Below are 17,667 nucleotides of genomic sequence, written 5' to 3' on the forward strand. Positions count from 1 at the left end.
AGAAAAGAAAATGAGAAAAATAATAGAACAGAATGTACAAGAACTATAGGACAACTGTTAAGGCTGTAATATACAGGAAATGGGATAACAAAAGTTTAAAATACTCTGCTATAACATTAGGATGTTACAAGTAATTCCCATGGTAACCACGCACACAAAAAAATCTTTAGAATATACACAAAAGTCACCCAGGCATGATGGCAGGCACCTGTAGTCTCAGCATACCTGGGGAGGCTGAGGTGGGAAGATCACATGAGCCTAGAAGTCGAGCCTGAGCAACACAGCCAGACCTCATTGCTATGTTGAGGTTAATGTCAATTATGTTATTAATTAAACCCAAAAGGAATCAAAGTTGCTACAAAAAATTAACTAAACAAAAAGAAAGGCAGTAAAAAGTAAAACAGAAAGAAGAAATGCTGTAAGACATATAGAAAGTAATTAGCAAAATGGCAATACAAAGTCCTTGCCTATTTGTAACAACTTCAAATATAATGGCTTAACACCCCAATAAAAAGACAGATTGGCAGAATGGATTAAAATACACAGGATCCCGGCAGGGCGCAGTGGTTCACGCCGGTAATCCCAGCACTTTGGGAGCCCAGGGTGGGTGGATCACCGAAGGTCAGGAGTTTTAGGCCAGCCTGACCAAAATGGTAAAACTCCATCTCTACTAAAAGTGCAAAATTAGCCAGGCGTGGTGGCACATGCCTGTAATCCTAGCTACTTGGGTGACTGAGGCAGGAGAATTGCTTGAACCCAGGAGACAGAGGTTGCAGTGAGACGACGTTGCACCTTTGCACTCCAGCCTAGGCAATACAGTAGTACTCCCTCTCAAAACAAGTAAATAAATAAACAATAAAATTAATAGAATCCAAGGGTACGTGGTCTACAAGAGACTCACTTTGGCTCTAAGGAAGCACAAAGGTTAAAAGCAAAAAAGGAAGAAGGGGAGGGGAGGGGAGGGGAGGGAGGCAGGGAAGGAGGACGGGAGGGAGGGAGGGAGGAAAGAAAACCCATGCAAAAATAACCAAAACAGAGACAAATATATAATCTGGGCATCACTAATCCAAAACTCCAAATTTGAAATGATCCAAAATCTGAAACTTTTTGAGTGCTGACATGATACCACAAGTGGATGATGTAGATGAAGATTATGATGTTACCAATGCAGAAAAAGTGTCTATAGACCACACAGTGAAAATGTGTGATAGGCTTATTAAAGCACTGGAGCAGCATATATTCATAACAGAACAAGAAATCATGACAGTTTATAAAATCAAACAGAGACTTCTCAGACAAAAAACACTGTTAGTGAGGCAGTTGGTTCTGGAGGAAACATTTTAAAAAGCCATCTAGAAAAATGCCTCCTCATCCCTTGAGGATCCAATTCCTGGCCCCTCAGCTGCTTCTAATGTTTCCTCTCACTTAAAAAAAAAATTAAGTACATTCTAAAGTTACCTTTTAATCTAAACACAGCATTGTAGGTGGAAACTGAAAGCCTGCCACTGTTTGTTGTTGCTGCTGTGTAACAGTAGATAGACATTCCCGGTGATGCTACTGTGCTGCTTACTCACACTGAACATGCTGTATATTCACTGTATTAATAGTACCTTATATTTCTTAATGTTAAGAACTTATGTGTAAATAATTGTAAGAAAATGATTGCTTATCAGTAACATATAAGTTCAGAGTCAGGAATAATGATGATGTCAAAAATCCATAGATTGCCTCAATGAGTGGCTGAGATAGAGACAAATTTCCTTTCTGATGATTGAATGCACACAAGCTTTGTTTTATGCAGAAAATTATTTAAAATATTGTATAAAATTATCTTAGGCTATGTGTACGAGGTATATTTGAAACACAAATGAATTTTGTGTTAGACTTGGGTCTCGTCTCCAAGATCTCATTTTGATATGCATGTATTCTAAAATCTGAAAAAACAAATTCAAAATCGAAAACACTTCTGATTCCAAGCATTTCAGATAAAGTATACTCAACCTATACCAATATTAGACATATAAACTTTACATCAAAATCTGTTACAAAAAAATAAAGGGCATTATATAATCATAAATCTGAAACTTCACTAAAAAGATGTAACAATTATAAACATGTCAGCACCAAACATCAAACCACCAAAACTTATGAAGCAAACACTGACAGAATTGAGGACAGAAACAGATAGCACTACATTAATAGTAGAAGGCTTCAATACCCAACTTGCAGTAATGGACAAAACAAACACACAGAAAATTAATAAGGAAATATTGGACCTAATTAACATACTGATCAGTTGGATCAATTGGACCAACAGACACATACCGAACACCCCACCCAACAACAGCAGAATACACATTTTTCTCAAGTGCACATGGGACATTCTCCAGGATATATGTGAGGTCACAAAACAAGTGTCAAAATTTTTGTAAAGAGAAAAGAAAACACACAATGGTCAACAGATATGAGAAAATGCTCAACATCACTAATTATCAGGTAAATAAAAATCAAAACCACAAGATAGTACCTCAACCTATTAGAATGGTTATCATCAAAAAGACAAAAAATAACAAATGCCACTGTGACTGTGGAGAAAGGGAAACCCTTTCACATTGCTGTTGGGAATATAAATGAGTACATCCATTATAAGACACAGTATGGAAGTTCCTTAAAAATTTAAAAATAAAATTACCATATGATCCATCAATCCCACTAATGTATAGATATCCCAAAGAAATGAAATCAGTTTTGGTTCATACCTGAGTCATGACACCAAAAAATAAAATAAAATAAAATAAAATAAAATAAAATAAAATAGAAAAATGAAAGAAAAAAGGAAAAAAAAAAAAAAAAAAAAAAGAAAAAAAGAGAAAAAAATAAATGAAATCAGTTTGTTGAAGAGAAATCTGCACTTTATGTTTATCGCAGCACTTTTCACAAAAGCCAAGATACAAAATCAATCAAGTGTCTACCAACAGATGCACTGGTAAAGAAAATGTGGTATATACAAATATACAAAGAAATATTATTCCTTATTAAAAAATAAAATAAAATCTTGTCCTTTGCAGCAACATAATGCACCTGGAGGACGTAATGCTAAGGGAAATAAGCCAGGCACAGAAAGACAAGTCCTGCATGATCTCACTCACATGTGAAATCTAAAAGTTGACATCATAGAAGTAGTGTATAGAATAGTAGTTTCCAGACACTGGGGAATACTGGCAAGAGGGGAAATAGGTAAAGATTGGTCAGTGAGTACAAAGTTACAGTAAGATGGGAAGAATAAGTTCTGGTATTCTATTGCACAGTTAGAGTGACTATTGTTAACCATACTGTATTGCATGTTTTAACATAGCTAGAAGAAAGATTTTGAATGTCCTCACCACAAAAAAATGATAAATGTATAAGGTGATGAATATTCTAAATATCAATTTGATTTTTATACAGTGTATACATGTATTGAAACATCACCCTGTACCTAATAAATATGTACAATTAATACATGTCAATTGAAAACAAAACTGTAAAATTATAAAAGACTGAAATTATTCAAGGTTCTTTTCCAGAAACAAAATAATAAATCTGGAAATAAATAGCAGATGGAAAAAAGCACAATGCACAAATGTATAAAAATTAAGCACTCTTAAGAAATGGATCAAAAAAGTGATCCCAAGAAAAATTAGAAAATATCTTGAGATGAAAATAAAAACAGACTGTACCATCATAATTAGTAAGACACAGCAAAAGCAGTGCTAGAAAGGAACACAAAGCTGTAAATACTTATGTTTAAAAAGAAGAAATATCCCAACTTAACAACCTAAATTTATTCCATAAGGAAATAGGGGTGAAAAAAAAAATCCAAACCTAGCAGAAGGTAGAAAATAATAAAGATTAAAGATAAATGAAAAATAATGGGAAAAGAAAATAAAGAAAATAAACCAGTATTAGTTTTCTTTTTCTTTTTTTTGAGACAGAGTCTTGCTGTGTCACCCAGGCTGGAGTGTAGTGGCACAACCTCAGCTCACTGCAACCTCCACTTCCTGGGTTCAAGCGGTTTTCCTGCCCCAGACTCCTGAGTAGCTGGGATTACAGGCACCTGCCACCATGCTCAGCTAATTTTTGTATTTTTAGTAGAGATGGGGTTTTGCCATGTCGGCCAGGCCGATCTCAAACATCCGAACTCAGGTGATCCACCTACCTCAGCCTCCCAAAGTGCTGGAATTACAGGGGTGAGCCACCGTGTCTGGCCACCAAGCATTAGTTTTCAAAAAAGATCAGTAAAATTGGCAAGGCTTTAACTAGGTTGACTAAGAAAAAAAGAGACACAGAGAGAGGAAAGTCAAATAACTAAAATCAGAAATGAAAGAGATATTACTATCAATTTTACGAAATAAAAAGAATTTATGAAAGTACTATGAACAAAAAACTGGATAACCTACAGAAATTAATGAATTCCTAGAAATACACAATATACTGAGACTGAGTCTTGATAAAACAGAATATCTGAACATACCTATAACCATTAAGGAAACTCAATCAGTCATCCAAAAAATCGTAAAAATAACAAAAAAAGCCTAGGACCAAATGGTTTTACCGGTGAATTCCACCAAACGTTTTTAAAAATGAATTAACACCAGTCCTCCTCAAACTCTTCCAAAAAAATGGAAGAGGAGGGAACACTTCCAAACTCATCCTATCAGGCTGGCATTATTCTGATACCAAAGCCGGACAAAGACACTACAAGAAAACTACAGACCAATATCCTTGATGAATATTCATGCAAAAATCCTCAACAAAATACTAGCAAACAGAATTCAATAGCATCTTTAAAAGCATCTTAAATACTACTAGGTTATATCCTACAATCCAGTAGTATTTATTTCCAGAATACAAGAATGATTAATTAGCTGAGTGTGGTGGTGTGTGCCTGTAATCCCAGCTACTAAAGAGGCTGAAACAGGAGAATCGCTGAAACCCAGGAGGTGGAGGCCTCAGTGAGCCAAGATCACACCATTGCACTCCAACCTGGTGACAAAACGAGACTCCATCTCAAAACAAACAAACAAAAAAGAATGATTCAACATACAAAAAAAAAAAAAAACAATGTATTACATCACTTCAACAAAATGAAGGAAAAAGGGACAATCATCTCAATTAATGCAGAAAAGAATTTGAAAAGATTGAGCATTTTCATGATGAAAAACACCCCCCCCAAAAAAAAATAAAAGGAAACTACCTCAACACAATAAATGTCATGTATAAACAGCCCACAGCTAACATTCTTGATAGTGAAAGACTAAAATATTTTCCTCTAAGATCAGGAACAAGATAAAGATGCCCACATTTGTCACTTCTATTCAACATATCACCGGAAGACCTATCCATAGCAATTTGGCAAGGAAAATAAATAAAAGGCATCCAAAGTGGAAGGGAAAAAGTAAAATTTTCTCTGTTTGCAGATGGCATGATTTTATATATAGAAAAACCTAAATATTCCACCAAACTGTTAGAATTAAGGAATGTGCTTGACATAAAAATCAACACCAAAAAAATCAGTATCTAAAAACGAACAAGGAACAATACAAAAAAGAAATGAAACAATTCTATTTACAACAGCACCACAAATAATGTGTTGAGGAGTAAACTTAACCAAGGAGACTAATGATGCATACAATGAAGACTATAAAATGTTGCTGAAAGATATTAAAGAAACACATAAATGTTAAGACGTCCCATGTTCATAGATTGGGAGATTTAATACTGTTAAAATGTCAATACTACCCTAAACAATTCATAAATTCTTTGCAATCCATATCAGAATCCTAGAAAAATCCAACACTTAATCCACATCAAATCTCAAGGAATCCTAAAAAAACAAAACAATATTGAAAAAAGGAAAGAAGATTACAAGTCTCACACTTTCTAATTTTCAAACTTACTAAAAGCCACATTAATCAAAAACAGTGTGGTACAGACACATAGAGCTGTAGTACAGAACAGAAAACCCAAAAACAAGACCTCACGTATATAGTCAAACAATTGTCTTCAAGGGTGCCAAGGATATTCAATTTGGAAAGGACTGTCTTTTCAACAACTTTTCAACAGCAGTTGAAATCCACAATATCCACAAGCAAAAGAATGAAACTGGAACCTTATCTTATACTATATTCAAAAATTAACTCAAAATGGATCCAAGAGCTAAACATAAACCCTAAAACTATAAACTTCGAATAAGGCATAGGAAGAAAGTTCTATGACATTGCATTTTGCAATGATTTCTTGGATGTGTCACCAAAAGCACAGGCAACAAAAGAAAAAAAAATAGGTGTACTGGACTTCATCAGATGTTAAAACTTTTATTCCTCACATGACACTATCTACAGTGAACAGACAACACAGAGGAGTCAGGGTGGCCAAGTAGACAGAGAGTCAGAAAGAGCTTCTTCCACCAAGAGACCAGGCAATCAAGAAGACCAGCACACTCTGAGCAGATCTTTGTAAGGAAGGCACTGAGAGTGGGCAGCAGGAGGATGCAGATCCTGGGCTGAAGGAGGAGAAAGCTGGGAACCCACAGGGAGTTCCTGAGCACCATGACTCATTCTAACCCCAAGTGCTCCTGGGGAATGGATGAGTTAAACAGGCATGGAGTAGCCTATTCCTGCCATGGGCATCTAGAATCCTAGCTGACGGAGGCTCCACGACCGCCTTAGACATTTAAGGTTGCAAGGAGAGCTCCTTGGTAAGTTGACAGAAACAGGGCTCCAGTCTGCATGGAGCCCAGAGGGCCTGGTGTGGGAATGGCTACAGTGGAGCATGGCCAGGGATATCCACCTCCCAAAGCTCACCACACTTCTAGGTAGCTTTGGTCTTTGTTGACTATTGGAACTAGACAGAACAGGGCTACCTTGCCCAGGGGGCAGGGCTTGTCTGATTGGAGCACCCCCACCAACCCCAATCTGCCAGCCTGTTCCACAGGCCCTGCCTGGCCACATCCAATTGCAACATACGCTGATGCCCAAGGGCGGCACTTCCCAGCAGCCACCACTTATAGCTTCTTTGCTGGCAAGGCCCAGCTAACTGTCACAGAGCACTTGCATATAGGCCCCCACGGGCATGCACCCACCCACAGCTACCCCCTTCTGTTTTGCCAGGACACAGTCAGCTACAGCCTCCCCCCCACAGCTTTACCAGTGCATGTGCAGGCTTCACCACCGCACTGCCACCGCCCCAACCAAGCACTTTTGCTGGCCCCACCATCAGAGTGTTGTTGCCCAGCAGACTGGAAACACCTTGGTCCCTCCAGCGCAGCAAATGCTTAACCTCGAGGGGACAGAGAACAAATCCATGTGCTTACTCCTAACACCCCAGGGTTATAGCATGCAAGCCAGGAGTGCTGAACTGAGCGTTGGCACCCGGAAATCATCAAGAAACTATCCCAGTCGACTAAACTCAACTTACACCACAGTCAAACCCTCCGGGTAGCAAAGAACATAAAAGCAAAAAGCCTCATCTAACGGATAGCAACTGGAGAGATAAAAGGAATGTGAGCCCACAAAGATGAGAATGAACTAGGACAAGAACTCTAGCAACTCTATAAGCCTGAGTGTTTTCTTACGTCAGAAGGACTGCACCAGCTCCCCAGCAATGGTTTTTTTTTTGGTGGGGGGGAGGGGGGAGACAGTCTTGCTCTTTCACCCAGGCTGGAGTGCAGGGGCACAATCTCAGCTCACTGCAACTTCCACCTTCCAGGTCCAAGCAATTCTTCTGCCTTGGCTTCCTGGGTAGCTGGAATTACAGATGCCCACCACCACACCCAGCTAATATTTTTATTTTTAGTAAAGATGGAGTTTCACCATGTGGGCCAGGCTGGTCTTGAATGCCTGACCTCAAGTCATCTGCCTACCTCAGCCTCCCAAAGTGCTGGGATTATAGGTGTGAGCCACGGCACCCAGCCTAGCAATGGTTCTTAACCAGACTGAAATGGCTGAAATGATGGGCATAAAATTCAGAAGATACTGAAATTTAGCAGAAGAAAGTTGAAACCCAATTCAAGGAATCTAAGTAATCCAGTAAAATGAGTCAGGAGCTGAAAGATGAAATAGTCATTTTAAGAAACAACCAAACTGATCTGATAGAACTAAAAAACTTACTACAAGAACTTAATAATATCATTGGAAGTATTAACAGCAGAACAGAGTAAGCTGAGGAAGGAATCTCAAGAGCTTGAAGACTGGTTCTTCTAATCAACTCAGACAAAAATAAAAGAAAAATAATTTTTTAATGGGAAAAAAATCTCCCAAAACATAAGATTATATGAAGAGATCAAACCTACAATTCTTTGTTCTCCCTGAAAGAGAAGGAGAGAAAACAAGCAACTTGGAAAACATATTTGAGGATACAGTCCACAAAAGTTTCCCCATCCTAGCTAGAGAGGTTGACATGCAAATTCAGGAAATTCATAGAACCCCTGCAACATACTATACAAGATGACAATCCTCAGGACACACAATCATCAGATTCTTTAAGGTCAATGTGAAAGAAAAAATATTAAAGGCAGCTAGAGAGAAAGGGCAGGTCTACTACAACAGGAGCCCCATTAGGCTAACATGAGATCTTTCAGCAGAAACCCTACAAGCCAGAAGAGACTGGGGCCTAATTCAACAACCTTAAGGAAAAGAAATTCCAACCAAGAATTTCATATTCAACCAAAGTAAGCTTCATAAGTGAAGGAGAAATAAAATCCTTTCCAGACAATGAAATGCTTAGGGAACTCATTACCACCAAACATGCCTTATAAGAGGTCCTTAAGGGAATGCTAAACATAGAAATGAAAGACCATTACCAGCCACCACGGAAACACACTTAAGTACATAGACCACTAACACTATAAAGCAACTCTACAATCAAGAGTACGTGACAACCAGCTAACAACATGATGACATGCTGAAATCTGCATATACCAATATTAATCTTGAATGTAAACAGGCTATATGTCCCACTTCGAACACACAGAATGGCAATTCAGATAAAGAAGGAAGAACCAACTGTATGTTGTCTTTAAGAGACCTATTTCATATGCAATGCCACCCACAGCCTCAGAGTAAAGGAATGGAGAAAGATCTATCAAGCCAACAGAAAACAAAAAAGAGCAGCCATGGGCAATTTATTTTAGACAAAACAGACTTCAAACAAACAACAATCAAAAAGGACAAAGAAGGGCATTACAAAATGATAAAGGGTTCAATTCAACAAGAAGACTTAACTATCCTAAATATGGATATACCCAATACTGGAGAACCCAGATTCATAAAACAAGCTCAGAGACCTATAGAGACTTACAAAACCACACAAAATAATAGTGAGAGACTTCAACAATCCACTGACACTATTCGACAGACCTAAAGTCAACACGCAACCAAATGGATCTAACTAACAGACTTCTACAGAACACCTCACCCAACAAAACCAGAATATACATTATTCTTATATGCATATGGCACATATCTAAAGGCAACCACATGCTGGGCCATAAAGCAATTCTCAACAAATTAAAAATCCCACAATCATATCAACCATATTCTCAAGATGACAGTACAATAAAAATAGACATCAATACCAAGAAGAGCTCTCAAAACCATACAATTCCATGGAAATTAAACTGCTCCCGAATGACTTTTGGGTAAACAACAAAATCTTAATTTCGATGAAATCAAGAATCTCTTGGGGCCAGGCACGGTGGCTCCTGCATGTAATCCCAGTACTTTGTGAGGCTTAGGTGGGAGGATCGCTTGAGCCCAGGAGTTCAAGACCAGCCTGCCCAATATGGCAAAACACTGTCTCTACAAAAAATACAAAGAAATCAGTCAGGTCTAATTCTAAAAAAAAAAAAAGGAATTCATTGAAACTAATGAAAACAAAGACACAAGATATCAGAATCTCTGGGACACAGCTAATACGTATTAAGAAGAAAGTTTATAGTGCTAAATGCACACATCAAAATGGTGGAAAGATTTAAAGTTAACAACTAACATCATGCCTAGAGGAAGAAATGAGCAAATCAATCCCGCCAGCCATAGAAAAGAAACAACCAAAATCAGAGTTGAACTGAACAAAAAAACATACAAAAGATAGTTCCTTGAAAGAATGAATAAGATAGATTGCCAGCCAGACTAAAAAAGAAAAAAAAAAGAGAAGATCCAAATAAACACAATTAGAAATGGCAACAGGGACATTACCACTGACCCACAGAAATACAAAAAAAAAAAAAAAAAAAATCCTTAGAGGCTATAATGAACACCTCTATGCACACAAACTAGAAAATCTATAAGAAATGGATAAATTCCTGGAAACTTACAACCTCCCAAGATTGAACCAGGAAGAAATTAAATACCTAAACAGAACAGTAACGAGTCCTGAAATTATATAAAAAGTCTACCAACCAGAAAAAGCCCTGGACCAGACGAATTCATAATCAAATTCTACTGGACATATAAAGAAGAGCTGGTACCAATCCTACTGAAACTATTCCAAAAAAATCGAGGAGGCACTCCTCTCTACTTCATTTTACTTTATGAGGCCAGCATATTCTGATACCAAAACCTGGCAGAGACATAACAAAAACAGGAAACAGCAGGGCACGGTGGCTCACGCCTGTAATCCCAGCACTTTGGGAGGCCGAGGCAGCCGGATCACAAGGTCAAGACATTGATACCATCCTGTCAACATGGTGAAACCCCGTCTCTACTAAAAATACAAAAATTAGCCAGGTGTGGTGGCACACATCTGTGGTCCCAGCTACTCAGGAGGCTGAGGGAGAAGAATTGCTTGAACCCAGGAGGTGGAGGTTGGAGTGAGCCAAGGCTGCGACACTGCACTCCAGCCTGGTGACAGAGCAAGACTCAGTCTCAAAAAAAAAAAAGAAAAAAACCACCAGGAAACTTCAGGCCAATATCCCTGATTAACACAGAGGCAAAAATCTTCAATAAAATAGTAAACCAAATCCAGCAGCACATCTACCATGATCAAGCAGACTTTATTCCTGGGATGCAAAGTTGGTTCAACATATACAAATTGATTCATTACATAAACAGAACCAAAAATAAAAACTACATAATCATCTTGATAGATGCAGGAAAGACTTTTGATAAAATTCAACATCCCTTCATGTTAAAAACCCTCAAAAGACTAAGCATCAAAGGAATATACCTGGAAATAGTAAGAACCATCTATGACAAACCCACGGCTAACATCACACTGAATGGGCAAAAGCTGGAAGCATTCTCCTTGAGAACCAGAACAACACAAGGATGCCCAGAGCAATCAGGAAAGAGAAAGAACGAAAAGCCATCCAAACAAGAAGAGAGGAAGTCAAACCATCCCTGTTTGCAGACAATATGATTCTATCCCAGAAAACTCCATGGTCTCTGCCCAAAGGTTTTTAGAACTAATAACTTCAGCCAAATTTCAGGATACAAAATCAATGTACAAAAATCAGTAGTATTTCTATATACCAATAACATCCATGCTGAGAGCCAAATCAAGAATTCAATCCCATTCACAATAGCCACACAAAAAAATAAAACACCTAGGAATACAGCTAACCAGGGAGGTAAAAGATCTCTACAATGAGAATTACAAAACACTTCTCAAAGAAATCAGACAACAAAAACAAATGGAAAAAAATTCCATGCTCATAGACAGAAAGAATCAAAATTGTTAAAATGTCCATACTGCCCAAAGCAATTTACAGATTCAAAGCTATGTCTATCGAACTGCTAATGTTATTTCTCAAAGAATTAGAAAAAAAACTATTTTAAAATTCTTAAGGGCCCAAAAAAGAGCGTGAATAGCCAAAGCAATCCTAAACAGAAAGAACAAAGAACAAGGCCTGAGGCATCACACTACCTGACTTCAAACTACAAGGCTACAGTAACCCAAACAACATGGCAGTGGTATAAAAACAGACATGTAGACCAGTGGAACAGGTCAGAGAACCCAGAAATAAAGCCACACATCTATAACTATCTGATTTTAACAAAACTAACAATAACGTGCAATGGGGAAAGGACTCCCTATTCAATAAATGGTGCTGGGATAACTGGCCAGCCATATGCAGAAGACTGAAACTGAATCCTACCTTTCATTATATACAAATATCAACTCTAGATAGATTAAAGACTTCAACGTAAAACCTAAAACCATAAAAATCATAGAAGAAAACTTAGGGACTACCATGCTGGACATAAGCTCTTGCAAAGATTTAATGATGAAGACTCCAACAATAACCACACACAAAAAAAACAAAAACCACAAAAATTCACAAGTGGGACCTAATTAAACTAAAGAGCTTTTGCACAGCAAATGAAACTGTCCACGGAGTAAAGAGATGACCTACAGAATGGGAGAAAATATTTGCAAGTTACACATATATCCAAGAAAGCTCTAATTATCCAGAATCTATAAGAAACTAAATAAACAAAAAAAAAAAAAAAAAAAAAACCATTTAAAAAACGGGCAATGGACAAGAACAGACACCTCTCGAAATACATACATGTGACCAAGAAACATGAAAAAAAAACTCAACATCACTAATCACTAGAGGAATGCAAATGAAAAGCACAATGAGATACCATCCTACACCAGTCAAAATGGCTATTACTAAAAAGTCAAAAATAACAGATGCTGGTGAGATTATAGAGAAAAGGAAACACTTATATACTGCTGATGGGAATGTAAATTAGTTCAGCCACTTTGGAATGCAGTTTGGAGATTTCTCAAAGAACGAAGAACTACCATTAGAACCAGCAATCCCATTACTGCGTATATACCCAAAGGACTATAAACTCTCCTGCCATTAAGACATATTCATGTGTATGTTCATCACAGCACTACTTCACAACAGCAAAGACATGCACTCAACATAGATGTCTGTCAACAATGGACTAGATAAAGAAAATGTGCTATATATTCACCATAGACTACCACACAGCCATAAAAAGGAACAAAGTTATGGCCTTTGCAGCAACATGGATGCCACTGGAGGCCATTTTAGTGTGCGAGTTATCACAGGAAAAGAAAAACAAAATACTGCATGTTCTCACAAGTGGGAGTTAAATCTTGAGTACTGTGTTCGTCCATTGTTGTGTTATTGTAAAGAAATACTTGAGACTGGGTAATTTACAAAGAAGAGGTTTAATTGGCTCATGGTTCTGCAAGCCGTACGACACCAGCATCTATCTGCCCAGCTTCTGGGGAGGACACAGGAAGCTTTCAATCATGGCAGAAGGCAAAAGGAAGCCAGAACATCACATGTCCAGAGCAGGAGCAAGAGGGGGAATGCAGAGGGAGGTGCCACACACTTAACCAGATCTTGTAAGAACTACTCCAAGGATAGCAACAAGCCATGAATGATCCCGCCTGCCAAGACCCATTTGCCTTCCACCAGTCCCCACCTCCAATAATGGGGATTACAATTCAATATGGACTTGGTGGGGACATGTATTCAAACCATATCCAGTACAAATGGACACAAAGAAGGAAACAACCACCACCAAGGCCTGCTGGAGGTAGAGGGTGTGGAGAGGGTGAGGATCAAAACCTATCTATCAGGTACTATGCTCTCTACCCTGGTGACAAAATAATTTGTACATCAAACCCCAGCGACACACAATTTACCCAACTAACAAATCTGCACATGTACTCCATAAACCTAAAATAAAAGTTAACAGGCAAAGAAAAGGAAGAAAAGGTGACACACAAAATGGGAAATATTTGCAAATCATATATCTGATAAGGAGCTAATATCCAGAATACATGTGTGTGTGTATATATATATATATACTCTTACAACTCAAAAAACAACCTGATTAAAAGGTGGAAAAAGGACTTAAATAGGTATTTCTCCAATTAAGATATACAAATGGCCAATAAGCCATGAAAAGATGCTCAACATTAATAATTAGAGAAATGTAAATGAAAACTACGAGACAGCACCTGACATTCTTACGATAACTACTGTCAAAAAAAGAGAAAATAAATGTTGGTGAGGATGTGGAGAAATCACAACCCTTGCACACTGTTGGTGGGAACGTAAAATAGTGCAGCCACTATGGAAAGTAGTATGATGGTTCCTCAAAAAAATTAATAGAATTACCATATCATCCAGTAATTCCGCCTCTGGGTATGTAACCCAAAAATCTGACAGCACAGACTTAAGCTCAAAGAAAAGTATCCATGTTCATAACATCATTATTCACAACAGCCAAAAGATGGAAGCTGCCCAACTATTCATCAACACATGAATGGAAAAACAAAATGTGGTATACACATACAATGGGATATTATTTAGCCTGAAAAATTATTGAAATTCTGACACATGCTACAACATGGATGCACCTTGAGGACATTATGCAAAGTAAAAGAAGCCAGTCACAAATGGTAAATACTGTATAATTCCACTTATACTTCAAGTATTCAAATTCAGAGATCAAAAGTAGAATGATGGTTACTGGGGTCTGGGAAGAGGGTAGAATGGGTAGTCATTGCTTAACGGGTGTAGTGGTTCAGTTTTGCAAGATGCAAATGATGGAGTTTTGCTCTGTCGTCCATGATGGAGTACAGTGGCATGATCTCAGCTCACTGCAACCTCCGCCTCCCAGTTCAAGCGATTCTCATACCTCAGCTTCCCAAGCAGCTGTGACTACAGGCTTATATCACCACACCCAGCCAATTTTTTGTATTTTTAGTACAGACAGGGTTTCACCATGTTGACCAGGCAGGTCTTGAACTCCTAACCTTAAGTGATCTGCCAGCCTCAGCCTCCCATTGTGCTGGAATGACAGACGTGAGCCAATATACCCCACCTATAATGTTATTTGGATGTGGATTTGGATTAGTTTTACGTAAATAGTGCAAACCAGAAGACAACAACTTAAATAGATTTTTCAAGAAATATAATTGGTATGCTAAGACAGGAGAAAAAAATTAAATCATATCAAATATGGTTAAAACCAGAGAAGGCAAAAGAAGAGGGAACACTATTTAAAAAGCAAACTTGTACAACAAACAGCAAACAGCTATAAATATGATAGTGTCAAAGGAAAATGAAAGCTTTTTCTCTCTACTCATATTCAACACAGAACCCTTCTGTAACCGTATGTGTGAAGTTCCCCCCGCCAAAACCCTAAACAATCCTCCAACAGACATCAACTATAATTCAATTAAATAATGACACTATCTACCTACAGACAGTATCAGATCCCACAGGTTAAGGGCTCAGTCCCTTAAGACTGCCTGTCACTTCAGATGCCAGTCACAAGTCCCAGGCTGTGATCTGTGCTTCGGACTAACCAGCTATAAATAAGGGTTAGCACAACTTATTTACTTTGGTTTGCACAACTTATTTACTTTGGTTTGATAATTTGCTAGGATGGCTCACAAACCTCACCTCAGGGAGATACTTATGTTAAACAATTTATCATAAAGGATATTACAAAGGATACAGATAAAGAGATGGACAGAGCAAAGTAAGGTCGTGGGGAGCTTCCATGCCCTCCCTGTTGTGGACTTTGGTATCTTCATAGGTTTTGAACCCAATCATCTGAGGATACTAAGGGCTAAATATATACGTCATGATCTAATGGGATTTATTCTAAGTATGCAAGGCTAGTTTAACATTCAAAAATCAATTAATGTAATCTATCATACCAACAGATTAAAGAAGAAAAAAATCCTATGATAACAGTAATAGATGCAGAAAAAACATTTGATGAAATCCAACATTTCTTTTGATTTTTTCAAGATGGAGTCTTGCTCTGTTGCCCAGGCTGGAGTGCAGTGGCACAATCTGAGCTCACTGCAACCTCTGCCTCCCAGGTTCAAGCAATTCTCATGCCTCAGCCTCCCGAATTAGCTGGGACTACAGGCACCTACAACCATGCCCAGCTAATTTTTGTATTTTTAGTAGAGACGGGGTTTCACCATGTTAGCCAGGCTGGTCTCAAACTCGTGGCCTCAAGTGGTCCGCCAACCTCAGCCTCCCAAAGTGCTGGGATTACAGGCGTGAGCTTCCATGCCCAGCCCCAACATTCTTGAAGGAAAATAAAACACTCTCAGCAAAGCAGGAATAAGACATGTAAGTACAACAGAAAAAAAAATCAGAGTATTGGTTGCCTCTAACGATGAGGGTAGGAATAGATTAGGAAAGGTAGGGAAAGAGACTTTCTGGTGTGATGGTCATGTTCTATATCTTGACTGGGTTTGAGTTACACATGTGGATGCGTTTCTCAAAACTCAGTCAATGCATTTCTCAAAACTCAGTCAATGCACACTTAAGATTTCTACATTTTCTTCTATATAAATTTTAACTTAAAAGTAAACAAATAAGCAAATATTGAACTCTTATTAATGATACACATGCTGAAGTATTTAGGAGGAAATAAACTCATCTCTACAACTTACCCTGAAATACATTGAATAATATGAATTGATGCAAGGATAGAGAGACGATTAGATGGATAGGTATCCAACCAAACATGCATGGTTAAATATTATGGTATTCCATTATACAGATATGTCAGTTTGTTTATCCATTCACCTGTTGGTGGATACTTGGATTGTTTCCCATTTGGGGGCTATTAAAAATAAAGCTGCTATGAACATTTGTGCGCAAATCTTTGTATAAATGTATGCTTCCATTTCTCTTGGGTAAACGTAGAAATGCAATGGCCTGATCATACAGTAGCTGTATGTGTAGCTTTTTAAGAAATTGCCAAATTGTTTTTCCAAGTTGTTGTAACATTTTACAACCCCAGGAGACACATAATAGAGAATTCCAATTTTTCCACATCCTCACCACCACTTGCTGTGGTCAGCAATAAAAAGGAATAAACTATTGATTGTACTACTACATGGATAAATCTCAAAATAATTATGCTGAAAGAAGCCAGACTGAAAGAATACAAATTGTGCAATCCCATTTATACTAGAAGTCTAGAAAACTCAAGTTCATATACAGTAATAGAAAGCAAATCAGTGGTTACCTGAGGACAAGAAGGTTAAAAGGGACAAGGAGGATTAGAAGGAACAGTTTACAAAAAGGCACAAGGAAACTTTAAATGTGACAGATATGTTCATTATCTTGTGATGATTGTTACCTGCATGCATATGTACACTAAAACTTATCAAATTGTAGACTTTCATGTATTTTACTGCATGTTAATTATATCTCAATAAAGCTGTTAATACATAATATTAATGACAAAATCTAGGTAATGGGTATACGGAGAGGTACTATAAAATCTCATAACACATTTTATAATAAAATGTTTCATAGTCTTCAAAGTTCTATTGAAGTATCTTAGAACATGAATATAAAAATAATATTTAAGGAATTGGTAATTAACACCAGACTGTAAGAATCATTTGTTTGGTTCCCCAGTGTATTCTGAGCACAGAAAAATGACTCCTTAAAATCAAAAACTGTATCCTAACTAAATCTTCATCTTCCTGTACTGCTCCTGGTATAATGGGGGTATGCAGTAAGTGGCCACTAAACACAAGATTCTATTATAAAGAGAAAGCTGGAATATTAACATTTCAAAAACAGAATATGTTAATAGATAAGAAATCTGAACTTCTTTTTTTTTTTTTTTTTTTTTTTTTTTTTTT

At 37.6% G+C, this 17,667-nt stretch overlaps 1 protein-coding gene across 3 annotated transcripts in view; it reads right to left on the minus strand.

Moving 5' to 3' along the window:
- Window positions 1–17,667, minus strand: part of VPS13A (vacuolar protein sorting 13 homolog A) — a 242,787-nt gene that overhangs the window by 215,707 nt on the left and 9,413 nt on the right. The window lies entirely within an intron of this gene.

This window comes from Sapajus apella, unplaced genomic scaffold, assembly GCF_009761245.1.
Source record: "Sapajus apella isolate SASKATOON/1434 unplaced genomic scaffold, GSC_monkey_1.0 scaffold24, whole genome shotgun sequence".
Classification (NCBI taxonomy): domain Eukaryota; kingdom Metazoa; phylum Chordata; class Mammalia; order Primates; family Cebidae; genus Sapajus; species Sapajus apella.